At 56.2% G+C, this 17,089-nt stretch overlaps 1 protein-coding gene across 4 annotated transcripts in view; it reads left to right on the plus strand.

Moving 5' to 3' along the window:
- Positions 1–608: 608 nt before the first annotated feature.
- TIAM1 (TIAM Rac1 associated GEF 1) overlaps positions 609–17,089 on the plus strand; it is a 194,809-nt gene continuing 178,328 nt past the window's right edge. For 2 of the 4 annotated variants that reach the window (XM_053657892.1, XM_037161425.2), the window contains exon 1: positions 12,901–13,261. The gene's annotated coding sequence lies outside the window, so the exon portion shown is untranslated. Of the gene's footprint in view, positions 681–12,900; positions 13,262–17,089 lie in introns of those variants that run through there. The other 2 variants (XM_053657893.1, XM_053657897.1) reach the window with 2 other exon arrangements.

Below are 17,089 nucleotides of genomic sequence, written 5' to 3' on the forward strand. Positions count from 1 at the left end.
GGAAAATCCTTTACCTCCAACCAATCCCACCGACGCCGAGCCGAGCGCGCGCGCGCCAACTAGAGCCCCTTCTCTGTGCGTCATTGGCCACCTCCACCTATGAAGGGTGACAGGCAGCTTCGTGGACCTATTGCGGCAGGAGGCGGAGGCCACTCGGCCCACCCAAAGCTGCTTTGTTAGGGGCTCCATCGCCGTTCCCCAACAGCCGCGCCTTGTTGGTCGACCCCAGCGGTCCCCAGGCCGCGCCGCGGGAGCTGCGTGGGAAGGCAGCCTAGGGACCGGCGGCACCTCATCCTTCCGGCCGCGCGCGGAGGCCGGGATGCAGCGGGGTACCCAGCGTGCTCCTGTTGTCAGTCTCCAGCCCAACTCCGAACGCCCCGCTCCTGTATCCACGGTTGTTGATTGGCCGGAAGGAGGCGGAGCGATCGTCAGGCAGACCAATTGGAGCCTGGTTTCCCACGCGCTCCTTTGGCCCCGCCCCAGAGGCCGCCCGCGGAGTCTCTCCGACAGCTCTCATTGGCCGACCGCGAGTGCCGGAGCGCGGCCGGGCGGAGCAGCGCCGCCGCCGTCGGGCTCGCAGCTCTGCAGCGCAGCGGTCGCCTCGGTCCCCGCAGCCCCGGGATTTCGGCGTTCCCGCATCGTTCTGTCCCCGTCGTGGGGACCCGGGACGAGCGTCGCGGGTGAGTACCGCGGGCCTGGGGGGCGCGGGCCGGCTGGCCGGAGACCCCCTGAGGGCCGCGGTGAGGATGCCCGAGCTACTCTGCTCCTGACGGGCACGTCCCGACCCCCGTCTCCCGCACACCGGGGCTCCCGGCGGGTCCTAGCTCCCCCTGATTGCGCTCTGCTGGCATTGTTTTCGTGTTCGCAAACTCGGGAGGCGGGGAGACAGCTCTCGCTCGAACCTTAAGGAGGGAGACGCGCGAGCGGCGTCCAGGTGCCCGGCGCCGAATGGAAGTGACAGTGTCCGGGCGTTGGCATTCGGTCTTCCTGGCGGCGGGAGGTCAGCGCTGACTTGCGGCGGCGGCCGCGGCACTTTGTATTTGTCGGCTGATTTTTATCAACTTCGGGGAGGGCGTGTGTGTGCGTGCGTGTGGCCGTGTGTGTCTCCGTCCCCGACCCGGGCACCTCCAGGCCCTGGGTTTCGGCGACGCTGAGTGGGCGCTCGCCTTGGCGATCGGTGCCCTGCTCGGGGCCGGACCCACAGGGAGGAGAGCGGGGGTCAGCACGCTGGGCCGAAGACCCGCGGCCGATCGGCCGATCAGGGAGGTGGCATTTAAAGCGGCATTTTGCAGGCGAGCAGACAATGACTGGCCCGGGTGCGGGGTCCAGAGGTCTGTGCGTGGGGCCCCCGCGCACGATCGCGGGCCAGGACCCGGGGATGCTGCCGCGCCGCTCACCGCCCTCCCGGGGACCCGCGTGGGGCCCGCTTTTGTTTACAGACCTCGCCATTGGGCGAGAGCTGCGCCCTGTGCTCCCCGGGCCTGCCGCTGCCGCGCGCCCCTCCGAGCCGGGAGAAGTTGGTGCGTGCTGTCAGGTGATGCCCCCTCCCCCGGCCTCCTGGAGAAATGCTGCAGGGAAAAGACGCCCCGGCGGCGCCTTTGCTTCCAGTCCCCGCCGCGCGCGGCTCCCCCTGCTCTCGGCTCCCAGAGGCGCCCCGTCCCGGCCAGGGTCCTTCTCAGATGGGCGGCCGTCGGGGCGCTGACCGAGCCACACTCCCCTCCCTTCCAGTAGCGTCCTCTGTCTAGCCTTGCCAAGCGATCAGCTTACGTGGATCCGAGCCTGCCCTTTTTTGCGTGTGGCAGGTCTTGAAGGACTCGCGCGAGCCCTTCAGGACGCCGACCAATCCGTGTCACTTCGGTGGTACCCACGCGGCCCGCGAAGCAGCTGTGGGGCACCCTTGAGTCAGAGCGGGCCGGATCAGGTTACCCACGCGTGCTGACTTGGCATCCACTTTGTCTGAGCTGGAGTGGAGGTTGAGAGCCTGGCGCTGAGGTCAGACCAGCTAAGGGTTCCAGTACCTGTTTAGTGCTGCCCACAATCAGTGAGTGGGACAGCTGCTGAGCCCTCCAGCGTCTCAGTTTCCCAGCCTGGAAGGTGGGGGATGAGCGTTCCCACTGGTGTCCGTGTGTGGGATTAAATGACAGTATAAATCTGCTGCTTAGGACAGTGCTTGCCACGTGTGAACCGCTGGAACAATGTGGTTTCCTGCGTAGGGGACTCCGTTACAGAGGACAGCCCCGTGTCCTTTTCTGAAGCTCTCCTCTCTTTCAGCTCCTGTTTGTTTTAAAAAGCGTGAGGACTCGCACCAGGGTGTGTTTTAATGGCCTCAGGTTTAACTACACGATACTGAACTAATCGCTTCCAGATTCGTTTCCTGTTTGAATTTCCTTCAGGTTTCAGTTGCTTCTCCTGCCTGTCTTCCCTCTTCCTTGAGGCTATGCTGAGGCCCAGGCCGGGGTGGAGGCAGAAACCTGGCCAGGTGGGAAGGAGCCAATGGCCGCCGTGCAGAGTCATTAAGTGCCCGGATGGAGGGAAGTTCGAACAAAGAGACACCTGGCTTTGGCAGGGAGGGAACACTGCCAGATAGCAGGGGAATGTGAGCTGGTAACTTGCTAGTTTCTAGAATGTGCTCTTTGTGCCCCGTGGCAAAGCTCTCCTCCAGGGAGATGTCTCTGGGCGTAAACACGGAAGTTGCCAAGTAATTATCGCCGAGTGGGGGAGAAGCAGCCCTCTGCAGGGAGCTGGGCGGGCTGGGGACCGTGGGATGGGACTGGGGACCGCAGGACGGGACTGATGCTGGTGAATAGCTTCCAATGCTGTCAGCATGTTTGACGTGTCTCTCTGCTCCAGCAGCTGATTTTCTTTAGGCGAAGAAAGAGCCAGTTGCAAACAGAAAAAGCCCCAAGCAAGAATAATTCCTTAACATAACCAGATAAATAGTTTAAAAAGGACGCTCTCAGGCTAGCCGACAGAATAAGATGTTACTGAAAAGAAAATGCTTCTGTTTTGGCACCCTTTGCCAGTCGGAGTAAATTATAGGTCAGGGTCCCGTAGCCCAGCTTTGCGTGCAGATCTCAGGCCTTTACCTGCCAAAACAAGCGGGGACGAACCGGCAGACAAAATGAGGACTGGGTGCTGGCCCTGCAGCCTGTGCACTGGGATGGTGCCCACCTGTGCGCCCTCTGCCCCCCTGTTCCCGGACCTGCTGGTCACCCCAGTGTTGAGGGCCGCTGCAGCCTGTGGTGAGGCGGTGGGTGTGGATAAACTTATGACCGGTTTTGAGCTCCTGGGCTTGCTTTGGGAATCCTCCTGCCCTTGGGGACAGGGAGGCGGCTCTGCCCCCTGCTGCTGTCTGGGGAACAGATCCTTTGGGGCCTAGACTTGAAAGGGGCACAGTTGAGGAAATCTCATTAGCTGACAATTTAACTCCATCTAAAGCTCATCCAAAGAGCTAGAACAAAGGCTTATCCTCTCTCCCCTGCAGGTCTGCCTCCCAGTCCCTCCCCTGCCTTCTCCTCCCCTCTGAACCGGGACAGAAAGGCAATCCTAGTCCTGTCCCCTCCCCCACCCCTACCCCCACCAAATTCCTGTGGGGGCCCCCCCAGACCCCAGGCATTCTGGGGCATGGGGCAGCCTGGTTCCCAGAGAGTTGCTGAGGGCCTGCACTGCACCCCGACAGCAGGGAGCTTACTGTCCCCAGGAGAAGCACTTTGTGCTGCTGTGGTGACTAGCTTGGGGCTTCTGGGGACTGCCGAAGACCTCAGTGAGGACCTGGCTTTCTCCTTGCCGAGGCCACGAGGGTCCGGCCTCACTCTGAGTCCTGGGAGCTCCTGACCCCGCAGGTTCAGGCTTCTGGTTGGGGGAGACCATATTTTTCGTGTCTCCGGTCATTTGGATTCCTGTATCTAAAACACTGTTTCACTGGTGTGGAGTATCTGTACATAGATACATTTTCCCTTCTAAATTAACCAATTATGGGCCAGCAGAAGTAACGCCTGCTTGAGTGCGCTTGGTAGGACACTAATATGGTTGTAATAATCTGTAGTTTCACTGTGAACATCTCACCTAAAGTATCACATAGTGTACATGAGTGTGACAGTGTCATACAGAATGACATGCTCGCGATTGTGTCATAAAGGATTTTGTAATCAAACAGGGCGTTACTTGTGCTGGAATGTGTGGGTCCCCCCCAGCACGGGACCAGAAAAAGCTATTTGCAACACCCCAGCAAAATGTTACTGGTTTTCACAATTTCAAACTTCAGGTCATTTCATCTCTTCGTGTTCAGTTTTGTGTAAATAATAACTCCAGTGTTAAAAAAACATTGCTCATCTGTGTAGGCCGAATCACTTCTTTTTAACGATTAAAAAAATTTATTAAATAAAGGAGGCACTCAAAAATAAAGCCGTGCTCAGCCAGGAACAGAGTGTTTTGAAAATGAAACAATCCTCCAGTGTAAAAGGGTACAAGGTATTAATAGTTAGGCGGCTGCTCCCTTCCACCCCCTCCCCGACCCCCTGCGCCTCCTTCCCGCTCCCTGGGCGTGAGACACGCACTGTTCTGGGGCCCAGGGCCTTGGGAGGGACTTCATCCTGGCCTAGACTGGGGCTCTGGAGAGGTCCTGCCTGTGCTTGGGTGAGATCCTTCTGGAAGACCCTGGAGTTCTCCCGGGTTGGGCTGAGGTTGAGCTGCGACTGGCGTACTGCAAGCGAGGATCTCTAGGACAGGTTGGCAGAAGAGGGGGCCGCAGCCCTGGGGTGCTGTGCATGCGATCCGCCCTGCTGCGTGCGTTCAGAGGGTGCTAGACAAAGAGTGGTGATTCAGCCAGGAGCTCGGTGGGAGGCAGCTTCTTCCGTCACCGCGTGGGCCAGGGCTTCAGCAGCGGCTCCATGTTGCCACAAGCATCCCGTCCACCGGGGCGCACGAGGGTGTGGTTGAGGGCGGAGGTCCCCGCAGTTTTGAGAGCCCCAGCAAAACTGAAGTGTAGGAAGCAGGCCACTGCGCGTGTTTCCAGGGTCTCTTTGAGTTTGTGGAGGAGGAGGGATAAAGGGGAGGGAAGGGTGTTTGGATTAAAAACAAAAAGACACACCACACCTGTGTTATTTCACTCCAGCCCCACCCCCTTAGGCTGAAAGGCTGTGTATACAGATTCCGGAGGAAACACGTCGCTGGGAGGCTGGGGGACTCAGTGGCTTTTCCTGAAAGATGCCACTGAGCTCTGTTCTCTGGCCACGGAGGAGGCGAGGTCTTGCAGAAAGACTCCGTCCTGCAGCCCGGTGGGCGCTCTCTGGCGGTGCCTCCTCTGGGCCAGGAGCTGCTGACCTTGGACGAAGAGCTCTCCAGCCCCTGCGCCTGGCTTCCCCCAGGCCTCTGCAGAGCTGATAAGGGCCCTGCCCTCTGCTGAGCTGATAAGGGACTTGGGAAGCCACCCGGCCAGCACAGTGGAAACCGTGGGGACCGGATTTCCTGTCAGCGCTCTTCAGAAGAGGGTGGGGTTGGCCTGAGGTCTGCAGTGGGGTCCTGGGGCCCCGGAGGAGGAGGAGGAGGAGGAGGAGGAGGAGGAGGAGGAGGTCGTCTGCTTTGCCTCCCCTCTCTCCCACCAGGTTGGAGACCTCTCTGGCTTCGGGGGCGGGGGGTGACTTTCCAGACTGGCCATCTCAGAATTTCTTGAGATCCTGGGGACAAGATCTCTTTTGACCCAGCTGCACCCCTGGGTTCTGGGAGGAGTACTCGGCTACCCCCGGGCAGAGGACAGTTCTGGCAGGGAGAGTTGGGAGCTGGGGCTCACGGGTGTCCCCTCACCTCTGGGGCTTCTGGGGCCGTGGGGTGGAGGCCCTGAGCTGGGGTTGTTCTTGCCGCGGCCTCCTGTGTGGGGTGCGCCTGACCCAGCGCACTGACGTGCATCTCCATCTCCTCCCAGGGCACGAGGTCTCTCCGGTCCTGGAGGGCAGGGAGGGCCAGCTCCTCAGGTGTGGTGGCCCCCAGGCGGAGAACCTCAGCCCTTCCAGACCTGTGAGGCGCAGCCCTCTGGGACAATCCTGGTTGGGCCTGGGTGTCACCTTAGTGCCACTACCCGAGCCCCAAGGGTCAAAGTTACAACCCGGTGACCTGGGAGGGGAGTCCTTCCCCCACCACGAACTCTGCTGGCTGTGCACCTGGGGGGATGAAAGGCATGTGACCTGGGACCGCTGGGTGGGGCAGTGCTGCGGGCACTTTCCTGGAACGACCTTTGGATCCCAAGGTGACTGAGGGCGTCCCATTGCTCTCCTTTGCAGAACTTTGACCTTGAGGTGAGGGATCTTCCTGTCTGCTGCGCCCACGTGAGCAGAGGGCAGGGGCTTTGCCCAGTCTCCCCTGAGGACCTCATGGGTGTCCCCCAGCTGCCTTCACAGGGGGGCCGCCTTGGGCTGTGAAGCCGTAGTCGGTTCTGCTGTGAGGCACACGTCACCGCCTCCCTTGGTCACGGCGGTGTCCACCTGCACATTTTCCGGGACACAAGTTATGTCCTTATTTCATGCTCATTTTTATTTTTATTTATTTTTAGAGAGAGGGGAAGGGAGGGAAAAAGAGAGGGGGAGAGATATCCATTCATTGCTTCTCGTGCGCCCCGCAACAGGGACCTGGCTCTGACTGGGAATCCAGCGCACGACCCCTCACTTTGTGGGACATCTCGGAGCCACACTGGTCATAGGTGGTGATTCCGCTGCTTCGCTGCCCTCACCGCCTTCCTGTGCCCTCGAGGCCCTTAGTGGTTACCTTCACAGCTCACACACTCATGAAGTCCTTACATCACTCAGACTCTACTTTAGTTCCCTGCCCTGTGCCCTGGCATCCCGGCCTGAAAAGGAGCAGGTCTTTGTCTAGCTTCCTCTCAACCCCCAGCCCCGCCCCCCCCCCCCCCCCCCCCCAGGCCCTTGGGCCCGGTACGACTGTGTTCCGTAGGCGTGGTGGAGTCTGCCTCTCCTCTTAGGTTGTGCGTGACAGTGTTATTAGGATGTACCTGGCACACACCCCTCTGGACTCAGGTCCTTCCCGCCCAGGAGTCAGTGGTTTTCCATCTGTGTGCAGGGTTGTGTCACTAACACCCTGATCGACTTTAGAACAGTTTCTTTGTCCCCAAGAGAAGGATATGAATGGATCGTGTGGCCCTTTGTGACCAGCTCCTCTGACGGAGCACCGTGTTCTCTGGCGCTGTCCGCGTGGTGGCAGTGCTCCGCTCTTTTTGTTGCCGAGTTGTATTGCAACACACGGATACACCACACTGTATTCATTAACTTGTTGGTGGGTGTTAGGGTCGGTTCCACCCTTGGGCCATTGGGAATGGTTACTGCTCTGAACATTCATTTACAAATATTTGTTTGAATGTTTGTTGAAGTTCTTTTCGGTGCTTACGTAGGAGTCAAACTCTGGGTCGTGTGGAACTGCCACGCTGTTCTGAGTGGCCGCCTGTGCGACCTGGGGGCCAGCAGTGCCTGGGGGGCCGCTTCCCCGCATCTGCCCCTTGGAGTCCAGCCCTCCTGGTGGGAGAAGAGATGGCGCCTCCTTGTGGTTTCCACGTGCGTTTCCTGGGGGGGTAGTGACGTGGGGCAGCTTTCCAGGTGCTCGTGGGCTAGTCATGTGTCTTTGGAGAGATGTCTGTTCAGACCTTTGCCCATTTTTGGATTGTTTTGTCTGTTTGTTTATTGCATCTCGAGAGTTCTCTACGTGTCCTGGGTGCCAGCCCCTCACCAGGCACATGACCTGCAGACGTTTTCTCTGTTCCGTGGGTCATCTTTTCACCTCGACGGCGTCACTTGCACGTCACTTGCTTTTTAAAGCTGACAACCAGCGAAGCTCGCTTAGTTAAGTTCGTCAGTGCTCTTTACCCCGTAGTAGGTGGGTACGCCAGCTTTGTATTTCTTCCTGTCTCGTTCTCTGGGCTTGGCTTAATTGAGTTCATAGATTGAGAAAGGGAGCACTGGAAATACTTTCTTTTAGAGCTGATTTTACATTTTAAAAAGGCAATACGTTCTTTATTTAAAGAGCTGTGTGAATGGCTCAGTGACTCATTTGTCAAAGGTGTGCGAGGGAAGTATTTGCAAAGTGATTTGACAGTGAACTCTCTCGGGACCAGCTTTTGGGTGTTCTGTTTTTCCGCTGTGTTACGTTGGCAAATGGGTTTGTGACTGGGGGCGGTTTTAGTCGCCAGCCAGGGGACGTGGGCAGCCACTGTGGATGTCAGTTGTCCCACTGGGGAGGCCGTGTAAGGAGCCGTCTGGCTGCAGTCCCCAGACAGAGGGTGAGCGGAGCTGTTGCTGTTCACACCGAGGGAGACGGTTCTGTGCTCAGAGGGCGCACGGTGTTGGAGAGCCGCGCACGCGTCTTGCGCACGTCTTTGTGGAGGCGAGCTGTTTCTGGCTCCTGCCTGTTCCGGTGTGAGCACGTCAGGTCAGGCAGTGGTCTGAGGCATCGGGTCATTTCGGTCACTTAAAGATTTGGTTTTTATTAAGCTCCATAAAGTATCTTTTAAGATAGGAAGTTTTCAAAAGCTGGGCGGTAATTTCAGGTGCTTTGGGCTTCTCTCTGCCTGGGCGGTGCCGCCCCCTGGGGTCACTGTGAACTGCAGGGAGAGCTCGTCCTGGGCCCGTGAGTTGCCCGTGCGCGTCCTGGGCTGGCCGCTCTCCTTGACTGGGTTACCGAGCGTTAAAAATTCTCCCAGGAACGGCTGCAAGTTCAGTGCAGGGCTACGGTGACATTTGAGGAAAGTTTGATGAATGTTAGGACAATTATCTCATCTGGAAATCCATGTGGTTAGACATTAACATTTCAACCCAATAATTATATCAATTGAACTTTAACATTTCGTTGTAATTAAAAAAACGGAAGCCTCGTAACTGTGGTTTTCACGTAACTGAACAATTTAAGAATCCAATTACTTAAAAATCGATTTACAAAATTCACCCTGCGGGTTTTTTTCCCACCTGACAGTTAATTACTTACCTGGGGGATCGACCCTGCCCGCGGCCTCGGTTTTGTGGTCCGTCCACCAGTGTAGCAGACTGGTCCGGTTACCGTACAGAAGGGTTTGTGGGGGCTCGTTGAGTGATTCCGGCTCCCTTCCGGCGCCTAGTTCTCCAGGAAGCGGGGTCGGAATCTGGTTGGCAGGGTCTGTGAAAGTTGCAGGTGGCATTAGGGGTTTGGGGTTTCTGGCCAAGGACTAGAAATCAAGTGACTCACAGAAAGAAATCAAGGCCATTCTTTTTTTTTTTTTTTTTTACTTAAAAGATTTTATTTTTAGAGAGATGGGGAAAGGAGGGGGAAAGAGAGGGAGAGAAACATTGATTGGTTGCCTCTCATGTGCTCCTGGAGCAGGGATCCAGCTCACGACCCAGGCATGTGCCCTGACTGGGAATCGAACCTGCAGTCTTTCACTTTGGGGGTCGACACCCACCCCACCGAGCCACGTGGTCAGGGCCGAATGGCCCATTCTTGGTAGCAGGACTGATGATGTAGCTTCTCAGAGTGAGAAGGGCTGAAGTTACGGATCACAGACAGCCCCTGGGTTTAGTTGGGGAAATCTACCTCGTCTAGGAGAAAATCCAGCTCTCCACCTCCCGTCCTGCTGCACCAGTTCTGAATAACGCCCCCCAACCCCGGCGGGGGGGGGGCAGGCCTCCAGTTCTTCTTTCTTATAGCTCTTAGAGCGGCCCCCCAGGCGGTTACAGGGGTGCAGGCTGACCCTCTCCAAGGGCATAAGATATGGTGTTGATTGTGGTGTTAATGGTCTCTAGAAAACCAAAATCTGGGGAAAAAATGAAATCCTGGGAAATATGAAGGTACAGCTTTTCCAGGCTACAAAAACTAGTGTGTGGAATTGTGAAAGAAAGAGCTTAGTGAGAACATGAGTCAAGTTTAATACCCTGAGCATTACTGCAACTGACTCAAAGATTCTTATCTTAAGTGAGATTTACATCTTGAATTTCTTCTCATTTTTTTTTTTTTTTGAATAAAATCCTTCTGACTTCTTGCAGTGTTAAAATGGTTAATGGCCTTGGATTAACCTGGCCCAGTTCCTCCATTTTTCTGATAGTCCGGGCCCCCACCCCCCAGCCTTTTTCTTTGTCTGGGTGATTCTTCCCAAATATCCCATCTTCAGAGTTTTTTTCTTTAATCATGAAGTGTTTCTCTTAGTTACATCAGGCACCAATAGTAAACGTAGCCAAAATACCAACAACATATATATCTTCTAGTGTTGAAATGAAGGGCGATTTTTAGTCTGCAAAAGTTTTCCTGGCCCTGAAGGGTTTTACAATGACTAGGGGCTGCTTCTATAGTCCGGAGCATTGAGTTAATTACTCGGATGTTCATCCTTGGATGGGAGGTGATTAGTGGAAAGGAATTTTCCAAGGGATTGTTCCCCTTGGTGACCCACTCACGCAGGGCGACTGAGCGCCTCTCCCACAGGGGGACAGGGTGGAAGAATCTGGACTCCAGCTGGAGGGGCAAAGGGAGAGGGCCCCCGACTGGATAGCAAGGGGAGGATGAGCCCTTTGTGGACGCCTGGTTTCAGGCTGGGGTTGAGCCAGGACCTTCAGTCCTCAGAAAGTGCTTGACTCGCAGGCTGGCTGCTTCCCTCTCTCTCCGCCCACTTTGCTCAGAGAGCACCTGACAGCCACGGGCACAGCCCCACGTGGACCTCGTGGCCTGGTCCCTCTGGAGGGTGGCCGCTGCTCACCAACCGTCCCGTCCTCTCTGAAGCCCCGAAACACTGGCGCCGGTCGAGTCCAGCCCCGTCCGTGTTGTGGTTTCCCAGGGCTGCTGTGGAAGGGGCCCAAGACATAGAAACTCCTTCCCCTGTAGTTCTGGAGGCCAGCAGCCCAACACCGAGGTGTCCCCGGGCCACACGCTCTGTGAAGGTTCTGGGGAAGGGCCTCTCCTGGCGCCTTCTGGGGTCTGCTGGTGTGGGTTCCAGGGCTCGTGGCAGCTGCCAGTCTCCGCCTTCCTCCAGTGGCCGCTTCTCGTGGGGCTGTGTGTGTCTTTCTGAATCTCCCTCTCTGACGGCAGCTGTTTTGTCCCTGGAAGGGGCTGTGAGAAAGAGGAGTCTGGCAGTTCGGAGACCAGGAAACCCTCATGGAGATGGAGACCCATCTCTCCCTTCCTCTGGCCACACGTGGCCCTCAGATGGTCCGTGGCCCTACCGCCCTGTGGGGGCCTTGAGAAGGTAGCTCGTCTGGACCAGGACAGCGCCCGCGGAACACATGGAGCAGACCACAGACACTCAGGGAGAAGGAGGGGCATATCATCCCACGATTATGTGCTGAAATAACATTCGTGATCCACTACATTGAATAAAGTAGGTTATTAAATGTGATTTAACCTTTTAGCTTTTTCAAAATGCAACTACCAGAAAATTTAAAGTTTTGTTTTTATTGGCTGCTGTGGTCCAGCGAGTGACTGTCTACCCGTTTTCCTGGGATGACCACTAGAGTGGCGGGTTATCTCTTGTTCCAGGAATTGTGACTCGGATGGGCACCCCCAGGCCGGTCTGAAACCAGGATGTGGGAAGACTGGCAGGTGGGAAGGCGAGTGAGCTCCAGAACACGAACTTCCCCAGCTAGTGCCCCAGAAGGACGGGTGCTTTCACTGCAGCGGACCTCCCCTGGGCAGGCTCATCCGGTCGAGTAGGTGGGGCAGCAGCACCTGCCGGGAATAACCGAGTAGGGCTGCCTGTTTAACCGTGGAGGGCGTGGCTGATCCGAGAGGTACAAGCAAACTCGTTTCCTAAACACTGTCACATATATGGGGTGCATAGGTCCAAGGTCATGACTACCTTGAACCTCATGGCTTCACATTAGTCGTGGACAAACATGTATGGCATGTGCTCTGAGTGGGAATCGAACCTGCAACCTTCCCGTTTGTGGGATGCTGCCCGACCCCCTGAGTCACACAGGTCAGGACAGTGATTGAAAATTTTATGTGGAAAATCCCAGAAATATAACAATTCATGCAGTTTAAATCGTGCATGGTTCTGGTGGCATGATGAAACCTCGTGTGTCCTGCTCTGTCCCGCCCGGGACCTGGACCGTCCCTTGTCCAGCATGTCCACGGAATGGGTGGGGACCAGATGCACTGTCGGGTGTCGCGGGGTGTGGGGTCACTGACCCTCAGTTGGCTTGGTCACGACCCGAAGCCTCCACATACCTCATTGGACTGTATTGTTGGAACTGCTCTGTCTCACTAGGTAGTTACTGCTGTTGACCTCTTACTGTGTCCGTGTGTTAAACTTCAGCACAGGTGCGTGTGTTTGGTGTTGTCCGTGTCCTTGGCGTCGCCTGGGTCTGGAATGACCCCACAGATGCGGGGGGGATGGAGGACCCACCACACCGGTTCGCACCACCTGCCGCCGCTGTCACGCAAGCCTCCCTTGCGTGGTGGCTGGTTTGTTCCTCGGTGGAACCTGGTGACGCGAGACCTTGTTTTGTCTCGTTGACTCCTGTGTTGTTGGGCAGGAAATGCCCGCTCAGTGGTGTTTGTGGATGAAGTCAGTGGTCCATGAAAAGGCAGGTTGCTCTCGCTCCTTCTCTTCCGCGTGCCTTCCCCTCGGCTGCTTTCTCTGTCTCTTTCTCGGTCCCCCTCCGTCCCCTCTTGTGCGTCCCTCCTGTGTGGTGCGGGCCACGCGGAGAAGCCGGGACTCTGCTTTCCCAGGGGCTGTTTCTCAGCTGAGTGCCGCTCATTTTCATCTCAGCCCCTCTGCCCTTCCTTCTGTGCGCCCCTCCCCTCGGCAGCCCCAGGGCAGTAGCCCGCCCCCACCCTCTCCCCGGCTGGCTCCTGCAGACCTGCCTGGGGCGGGGGCCAGGCCCAGGGCGGAGCGCCTGCCACACACCCTCAGAGGCCGGGTTGTCCCGGAAACATTCCCAACAGCGAAGGGGCAGGAAACTGTGGTAACTCACTTGGAGGGTAGCAGGGAACTGGAGGTGTGGCCACGCCCGCTGCCCGCAGAGGACTCGGGGAGACACGAAGGGCGAGACACGAAGGGCAGTGGGAAGGTGAGGTGGGCCCGTGGGACGCCGTCCGCCTGGAAGAGCACAGGCCTCCATCTGGAGGGAAGGCGGCCGCGGCTGTGGCTCTGCGGGCGGCCAGCAGCGTGTGGCTGGCCTGGCACCTGCGCCAGATCCTGGTGCTTGTTCTCGGAGGCCAGGAGCGATGGTTTGTTTTTTCAGCCCCTGAGTTAATTAGGAATGCAGCCAGCCCCACGCTCTGTTCACAAGACTTGGCCTTCAAGGTGAGCAGACACAAAGCAGCGTGTCCCACTAAAGTCATTTGCGCGGCCCTGTTCTCGTCGTTGTCTCTGGGCCCCAGGGCGGCCTGGGGCCAGGACCTTGGAGGTGGGTGCTGGGGTTGGAAGCACGCTGCCAGCCTATGGGCCGGCTGCCTGCTCGGGGCGGCCCGGCCAGACCCTCGCTTCCGAGTGGGAGCCACAGGGGTTGCTCTGCCAGTCCCTCCAGGGCTACCCCCCTGCAGACCTTGGGGTGGGGGGGGCCTCTGCTCCCAGGCCCCAGCGTCCTGCTGGGAGACCAGGCGGCCCGAGGGGAGGGAGGGGGCTTGGAGCTGAATGGGTCTCTGTTCCAGGCTCTGCTGAGATGCTCACTGGCTCCGCCTCTTCTCTGAGAAGTGGTGCAGTGAGGCTGGAGAGGTATGCAGGACAGAGAGGCCTTTGCCTGGAGTGACCGTGACTCGTCTGTGACGTACTCGTGGGTCTGGCTGGTTTACCTCGAGCACTAGGCCCTGCCGTCAGGGCCGCAGGGTGCAGACCGGACCGAAGGCCCCTTTGGCCTTTTCCTGGACGGGGCTGTTGGAATGTGGTGTTTCCTTCCTGCCTCGGATGCCATCGGGGGGCCCCCCCGGGCCTGTGCAGCTGCTCTGCAGAGCAGCGCTGGTCCCAGCGTGAGCGGTGCTGGCAGGGAGTGAAGGTGGAGCACCCGCCGAGGAGGGAGGCGAGTGACGCTGCTGCGGCCACTGGGGGCGTCTCTTCGTGTCTTTCCCACGGGAGCAACATGCCGGTCTCCCGGGGACGCTCGCCGGGGAGCTGCGGGGCTGGAGAGGGCTTGGACCTGGAGGGGAGTGATGCCTCGGGCAGAGGGTCTGGGCGTTGTTATAAACACAGGCTTGTGCTCCCGCCACTCCGCGGGGGGTGGGGGAAGAGGGGTGCAGGGGGTGACCTGTTGCGCCGCCTCGGCTTCCTTCTGGCCTGGACTGGGCAGGTGGTCTTGACCCTGGGCCGGTGGTCTTGACCCAGGAGGTCCCGAACAGCGCAAGAGGAGTGGCAGATGCTGTCAACGTGCTCCGGGGAGGGAGCCTCCGTCCGGGGATGCTGGGTGGCGCGGTTCCCACTCAGATGGGGAGGGGAGCGTCCCCTGGGCCCTGGGCTCGGGGCAGTGGCCGTCTCCGAAGCAGTTGTGTTGGTGACGTTCACGTGTCATCTCTAAGCAGAAATGGAAAGATCGTAGCCAGAAAAAGGAATATGAGAAAGGGAAAAACGTCACAGGTAGATCCAAGTATTTAATGAATACAGCAAGTCAGACATTTAAAAAGCTGCTACGAAGGTTAAAAGACAGAAGTTTCCAACTGACTTCGAACTGCGGTAAGTGGTCAGGAGGCCCAGAGCACAGGAAGGTCTGCAGCATGACGTCAGTAACGGCTTGGAGAAGGAGTGAACTACAGTCCTTGTAGAGGACGTTTGAACAGTCACATGTCCACTTAAAATGGGCTCTTTGAGGTCTGGAATGGGATACATAAACCTTACGGTAAGCACAATCCCAAAACCTGCCAAAGATAAAGAATAAAGCGAAAGAAACCAAACAAAACACTACAGCAAAGCAGTGAAGCAAAGGGAAGAGAACAAGAGAAGTAATGAGCAGAACTATAAAAACGACCAAAAACAATTAGCAAAAGGGAAATGAGCAGACACTTCTCAGTAACTGTTTTCAGCGTAAATGGTCGCACGCTCCTATGAAAACCTGTCTGGTGGCGGAATGAAGTGAGGAGCGTGTCCCATCGACGTGCTGCTTATGGGGGGGGGGGCTCCAGAGCGGAAGAGACACACAGACTGAGAGTGAAGGGTGGAGAAAGATACTCCACACAAGTGAAAATGGAAAGAAAGCTGGGTAGCAGCACTTACATCGTCCAAAACAGGCCTTAAAACAAAAATGCGAAATAAGAGAAGGGGAAGATCGTGTAACTATAAAGGGGTCGGTCCAAGGGAAGACATACAATGGTGAATTCCGTGCACCCAGCGCAGGGCCACCTCACTAAGTAGAGTGGTCACTAGTGGACATAAAGGGAGAAACCCACAGTGTCGCAGGACTGGTAGGGGACTTTAATACCCCGTTCGCAGCACTGGATGGATAGCGCACTCACACAGAAGCTTGTGAGAAGATAGTGGCCTTAAACATCCCAGTAGATCAGCTCGACTCCATTCACATTTGTAGACCATTTCACCCCCAACCTGCCGAACACGGACTTTTCTCCACAGGGAACCTTCTCTAGGACGGGCCACTTGTGAGGGCACAGTGCAAGCCTGTCATTTCAAGAGGACTAAAGTCACACCCAGCATCTTTTCCGACCACGGTGGCGGGACACTGGCACTCGGCCACAGGAGGGGACTGGGAGAGGCAGAAACTCCAGGCAGGCAGGTGCCGAGCCGCCTGCGACCGCAAGGCTGGTGTTACAGAGGAGAGCGAGACCTGCCCTGAAAAAAAAAAAACAACGAAAATGACACAACTTCTCTAAATTTGTGGGATGCATCAAAAGCAGTTCTAAGAGGTAAGTTTATAGCTCTGCAGCCTGCCTGAAGAAACGAGGAAATCTCAGTAAATTTTTAAGTCTACACCCAAAAGAACTAGGAAAGGATAAACAAACCCAAAGTAAACAGAACTAAGGGAATTGTTAAGATCAGAGTGGAAATAAAATAGACATGAAAGAAAAATAGGAAAAAATAAACCAGTGAAACTAATAGCTGGTTCTTTGAAAAGATAAGCAAAATTGCCAGATCTTGAGCTAAAGCCATCTAGAAAAAAAGAGAACCCAAATAAATATCACAAATGAAGGAAGTTATAACCAACATCACAGGACTGAAGAGTCATTAAAGAATACTACAACAGTTACATGCGAGCAAATTCAACCATCTAGACAAAATGGGTACATTTCTGGGAGTGTATGACCTTCCAAGACTGAACCAGGAAGAAATACAAAACCAAGCCTAAATCATTACTGTCAACGAAATTGAAGCAGTAATCAGCAAAACTTCCAACAGATGAAAATCCAGGACCAACCAGCTTCACAGATGACTGCTACCTAGTAGTCTAAGGGGGATCCGTCTTAGACAGTTCTACAACACAGAGGAGGAAGGGGCGCATCCAAACTCGTTCTGAGAAACCAACATTGCCCTGGTAGGAAAATCAGACAAAGAAAGACATTAGAGACATTCAGAAAAGGAAAATTACAGGACGAGGTACTCAATGAACGTGGATGCAAAGACCCCCACTGAGTGTCAGCAAACCGGATCCAGCAGCCCATTCGAAGGACCGCACACCGTGACCAGGTGGGATCCGTGCCCAGGGTGCGAGGACGGTTCAACGTCCCCAGATCAGGCAGTGTGATGCGTCACGTTACGGAGAGAACAAAACCCCCATGACCATCTCAATAGATGCAGAAAAAGCACTGGACAGAATTCAGCATCCTCTTGTGATTAAAAACTCTCAACAGAGTTGGTAGAAGGAATCTTATCTCAACATATGGAGGCCGCACGCGACAAGCCCACAGCTAACCTCGTGCTCGGCGGTGGGGGGCTGAAAGCCTTCGCTCTGAGCTCCGGAACAAGATAAGGAAGCCCGCTCCACCACTCGAGTTCAACACCGCACTGGAAGTCCTCACCACGGCGGTCAGATGAAACAGAAACAAAAGAAGTAAAAACATCCAGGTCACGAAGGCGTAATTAAAACTTGCAGTATTTGCAGATGACGAGGTACTGTATACAGAAAACCCGAAACACTCCACCAAAACTATCAGAACTAGTAAGTGAGTTTGGTAGAGTTGCAGGATGTGGAATCAA

This window comes from Artibeus jamaicensis, unplaced genomic scaffold, assembly GCF_021234435.1.
Source record: "Artibeus jamaicensis isolate MK-2021 breed Jamaican fruit bat unplaced genomic scaffold, CSHL_Jam_final scaffold_474, whole genome shotgun sequence".
NCBI classification, from domain to species: domain Eukaryota; kingdom Metazoa; phylum Chordata; class Mammalia; order Chiroptera; family Phyllostomidae; genus Artibeus; species Artibeus jamaicensis.